Here is a 6,000-nt window from a genome sequence, read left to right on the forward strand (position 1 = left end):
ATGGCCAATAGAGTTGAGGATTAAGACTGGAAGTTAAATGGGCCATCTGTCACAGGCAGGGATCTGCCTCTGGGTAGATTAATTACAGCAAGATACCCCTTACTCTGGTATGACGGCTTAGGGAGCAGAGTGCAGGCTACATTTCTGTTGCCACTGGCACACTCAGCTTTTGGGCAAGGCACAATCTGCACAAATATGTGCAGAAACCTCATGAGAGGCTTGGGAGAATTTTGAAAAATCCTTTCCCAATATTTTTCTTAATATCTTTTCCAATAATTTCAAGATATTCTGCTGAATTCCATTGTTATCTAATATCGATAATACAGTCACAGTCCAAAAGGCTAATAGAATGAGAGACCTAACATTCGATTAAAGCACTTAGACCATTAAAGGCCTAAATTGTTGAATCCCATTAGTTTAGCTCCTATCAGAATAGGAACTGGGTTCCTAGGTTGCATTTCTATGTTATAAACTGATATATATTTTTAAGTTTCCTAAGGGAAAGAATCGAAAGATGTTATACCTCTTATATCAATTAGTATCCATTATATTAAGTCCCATCTGGACGATTTCTTATAATGTTAAATAACAGGAAAATATTTGTCTTGATGAGAAACTAAAATAATTATTCTTCTTTCCAAAACTGTATAAACAAGCATGTTTCTTCTTTTGACCTTGCTGCCTGGATACTCAAAGTCGGAACTGAATGAGAGCTGACTTTTGGTTGTGTTAATTTTCTTTCATTCTTGGACCTGTTTTTCTATTTCTATTTTGTACTTTGCTTTTGTTGTTTTTTTATGAGAGGCTCCTCAAAACTTCTAGGGAAAAAGAATATAAATAAACACTAGTAAGTGAAACAGTTATTGGTGATTTTGGGGGGACTACTAATTCATCTGGATCCATTACATCACATTATCTATTTATTATCTGGCATAGTGTTTGAAATAAAATCCAGTATTAAATAAAATACTGAATAAAAAGACAGTAACCATGAGAGGACAATTGGAACCAGAAGATTCAGCAAAATCAGACACAGAACTGGATAGAATATATTTTACAGCAAAGAGGTAGTTACTTTGAAGCTCCTGCCAATTTATACTCTGAAACATTATCAAAATGTCATATATCTTCTTGTTTTTAGGTAAGAAGGAAATACTGTTTTATTTATGTGATTAAAGGGTAATTAAAGGGTAATTTTAAAAATCACCCTTTTTTTTTTAGATCCTTTTTTCTTTAGATTCGCTGAAAAATTAGTAGGAAAATACTAGTATTTCCACACATGCATAGTATGCCTCATTATCAACATGTCTTACATTTGTTTTTTATGGTACATTTGTTAAAATCCGTGAACCTACACTGGCACATCATTATCACCCAAAGTCCCTAGTTTACATTTTACTCACTCTTGGTGGTGTACATTCTGTGGGTTTGGACAAATGTAGAATGACATGTATCCATCATTATTTTATCTTACAGAGTATTTTCACAGCCCTGAAAATCCTCTGTGTTCAACGTAGTCAACCTTACCTCAGCCCAACCCATGGAAACCACTGATCTTTTTACTGTCTACATAGTTTTTGCTTCTCAAGAATGTCCTATAGCTGGAATTATATAATATCTAGACTTTCAGATTGGCTTCTTTCACTTAGCAATATGCATGCAAGTGTCCACACCTTCTTGTGACTTGAAACCTTATTTCTTTGTAGCATCAGTTAATAGTCCATCATCTGGATATATCACAGTGTATTTATTCATTTACCTACCAAAGGACATCTTATTGCTTCCAAATTTGGGGAAATGTGAATAAAGCTGCTATAAACGCCTGTGTGCAGGTTTTTGTGTCAACACAAAGTTTATAAGAAATCACCAAACTGTTTTCCAAAATGGCTATATTATTCTGAATTCTCACCAGCAATAAATGAGTTTCTGTTGCTCCATATCCTCACTAGGCTTTGGTGTTCTCAGTGTTCTAGATTTGGGCCATTCTTCTAAGTGTAATGGTATCAAATGTTTTAATTTTATTTTCCTAATGACATATGATGTGGAGCATCCTTTCATATGCTTATTTTCCATCTGTGTAATATTTGTTATATCTGATGATGTGTCTGTTAAAATTTTTTGCCCACTTGTTAATCAAGTTATTTATTTATTTGACAGAGAGAGATAGCAAGAGAAGGAACACAAGCATGGGGGAACTGGAGAGGGAGAAGCAGGCTCCGCCATGAACAGGGAGCCTGATGCTTAGGCTTGATCCCAGGATGCTGGGATCATGACCTGGGCCAAAGGCAGCTGCTTAATGACTGAGCCACCCAGACACCCCTATTGGAGTAGTAAACCTTCAGTAACATAGATACAAATATTTCTACCCCTCCCCAGAACTTGAGACACATGTATAGGACAATCTCAGCTTCAGAACTCCCATGGATTTGTCCAGGTCCATTGTTGAGATTGCAAATTTTCCAGTCAGAGCTCTTCCTTTCCACAGGTGATAATACCAAAGCACTCCCTAAAAACTGCCCAAAGGCTATCCTTTGTTGCATAATCTGTTCAGGGAATGAAGCTTATGAATCAAAGCAGATTTCATTGGCAAACAGCCAGTTTCTAGCCTCTTTCACAAATTTCTCTCTATATATATGTTTTTAGATCTTATATTTCTAGGTAGTAAACTACCTGTTCTTTAGAAGATCTGTGGGTATGCCACAAGGAATTAGATCATATATGCAAATTTTAAAATGACCCTAAAGACTGTTTTGAGAGACTCTATTATGGAAATATATATACTATATAGTTTTATTCAAAATTTCAACAAGCATTTAGATCTAGTGTGTACTAGACCTTACACGTGATTCCAGACATTCAAAGAAAAAGGTTGGCAACTGTCATCATGAAGCTCATTACCCACCTTTTGGCTTCTCTTTTTAACCACTATGCCAATATTTCTTTTGATCTTCATGTATTTGAAATGCTGTAGTTAAAATATTCCTTTTTTTCTTTTTTTTTTTTGGTATTTCGTGGCAAAAGTCAGTGGCAGTTATATGCCAAATACTGAAATGGTTTTTAAGGAGGAAACAACAAGAAAAGCAAGACACTGAATTTGTTCAAGGAGGAACATAACAAGTATGCAATGTTGCAAACAGGCTATGAACAGGGTTATGTGGAGGGGCAGGAGTCAGTGGATATTTAGATTAGAGAGACTTGAAAGCTCAATTTTATTCCACTTATCAAGGATATCTGTTTTTCAATTTAATCATCTATTATAGACCACTCTTATTCCATATTTGCTTGGAAAATATTTTGAAATCTTAATTTGTGATTTATTTCTTCCCTTTCAGTTTATCTATATCCCCTCCTTTAAGCAGTTGGCAAATTTTGTCCTTTTTCACTTTAGGAGATTGTGGCAGTGCAGAAAGCAATGAATATATTTTAGTTCCTAAATTTTGTGTCCAGAAAACACTATAGTGGTAGACATGCACAAGCTATTTTGAAAAAGCATGAAAAAGGAAAGATTTCATTCAGATTATGAGTAGATTACCCCAGGCTAGAGGAGTAGAGAAACATGGGCATATTCCTCTGAGAAAAATAGGATTGCTGGGCTATGCTTCCCAGCTACAACAAGGCAAGGAACCAAGGTGGAAATGGTGGCATTGTAGATTAGACAAATGGGACTACAAGCAGATGTTTTTTTTTCCCCCCAGGAATAACTCAATAGCCATGGAGAACCACTAGATTTCTCAGGACCATGCCAGTAGGGACAATGAAGTTTCACTGTCAACTCTGGGAACTGATGTTTGAGAGCAGGTACCCTGTCCTCAGTCCATGTCTTGGCACTGAATAAAATCTTATTGCTGTAGCATCAGGAGGGAAGAGGTTTCATTTTTTGCATACCAGAATTTGTCAACAGGGATTATATTATGTCTACAACAAATGTATAATACTATGATCTCCTATTTATTATTTGCCTTTTGTTCAAATACTGCTTCTTTCACTGTGTTATAATCCTTCTTTATGACTCTGTGGGGGGTCAAGATGAGAAAAGGATTTATGGAGAAAATAGGAGCTGGATCAGAGAAATAGAAGCAATAAACTAGTTTTCTTCTCAAAAATCATTTTTTTGCTTCAGTCTTTAACCACAAAATGATATTTCATATGCAGTGGTCGTAGGGGATAACTAGTAATTCACAGACTTGATGCCTAGCTTTCATTCATTATCTAGTCTTTTCTGCTAAGGAATATCCCTCAGAGATTTCTGAATTTATAATCCAAGGAATGAATCTATTATAATGAATATTGTTTGCTAATCTTTTTACCTTACAACTTAAGGTAAGGTTTCAACCTAAAATGTAAATTTCAGGGCACCTGGGTGGCTCAGTGGGTTAAAGCCTCTGCCTTTAGCTCAGGTCATGATCTCAGGGTCCTGGGATCGAGTCCCGCATCGGGCTCTCTGCTCAACAGGGAGCCTGCTTCTCCATCTCTCTCTGCCTGCCTCTCTGCCTACTTGTAATCTCTGTCAAATAAATAAATAAAATCTTTAAAAAAAAATGTAAATTTCACCACTAAGTCCACCTTTTCCCAATTTCCTCCCCCCCAAAAATGGTTTTGACTTTTCAGTTATATATTCTTGTAGCATGTAGCACTTCTATTGTGCACTTATCATAACAGTAGTTAAATTTATTTTATATAATTCTTTGGCAAAGGACCTCCCTTCTCCCACTTACAATGTAAACTGTTGTTTAAAGAGTTATTTCTAGGGGGAGGAGCAAGATGGCAGAAGAGTAGGAGACCTAAATATCATCCAGTCCAGGGAGTTCAGATAGATAGTTATCACATGATTCTGAACACCTACAAACACAATAAGAGATCAAAGAAAAGAAGAGCAGCAATTCTAGGAACAAAAAATTGACCACTTTCTGGAAGGTAGGACCTGTGGAGAAGTGAATCTGAGGTAATATACGGGAAAAGAGACCTCAGGGGGAGGAGCCATCACCCAGCAAGCAGTAGAGCAGCAGAGCACAAAATCAGAACTTTCAGAAGTCTGCTCCACTGAGGGACATCACTCCAGAGGCTAAGCAGGGGTGGAGCCCTCACAAGGAGAGTGTGGCTCAGGACCCATGGGGTCAGAAAAAGACCAGGGCTGTCTGAATGTGACAGAGCTCCCAGGTATTGGAGCAGGGAAGCCAGCTGCAAAGACAGAGCTGAGGAGTGGGTTTTTAGCTCAGGGTTACCTTAACCGTGATCCAAGTCAGTCAGGACAGAACTCTTCAAGCAGGGACCCCACAAGTGGCAGATCTGGGGAGGCCTTCCTCCTCCAGGAGGGAGCAGCATGGAAGTGTGCTGCAGGAATTGGCTGGGTTTGGAGGCTCCAAATGGGGCCATGGGCCAGAGATAAAAACACTTGGTCACAGCCTGGGTGAGCTTGGAGCATGGCCAGAGACCAGGGAAACAGCAGTGATTGACTGCTTTTTTCTGAAGGGGCACTGAGAAGTGGGGACCCTCAGTTCTCAGCTCCTCCAGGGTTGGAGATTAGGAGGCTGCCATTATCATTCCTCTCCTCCAAAGCTCTATGGAAAGCTTCAGGGAACAAAAGCTACCAAGAGTGAGAGCTAATGGAGCAGATTACTTAGCCTGGCCCCTTAAGGACTGTGCAATTTCACCTCAGGCAAAGACATTTAAGAATCAATTGGAAGGGGAGGTGAACCATGAGAGACTATGGACTCTGAAAAACAACCTGTGGGTCTTGAGGGGGCGGGGGCTGGGGTGTTGGGGGAACCAGGTGGTGGGTATTAGAGAGGGCACGGATTGCATAGAGCACTGGGTATGGTGCAAAAAGAATGAATACTGTTACGCTGAAAAGAAAAGAAAAAAAAAATCACTGTAACAGGCCTTCCTTTCCTCAGAAGATCAAGAAGAACATCCAGCCAAGACCAAGTTCACTGATCAATAAGAACTGCAAAACTTCAGAGCTACGGAAATACAGCTCATAGAATTCATGGCATATTTCCC

The sequence above is a fragment of the Neovison vison genome, chromosome 1 (assembly GCF_020171115.1).
Source record: "Neovison vison isolate M4711 chromosome 1, ASM_NN_V1, whole genome shotgun sequence".
Lineage (NCBI taxonomy): Eukaryota > Metazoa > Chordata > Mammalia > Carnivora > Mustelidae > Neogale > Neogale vison.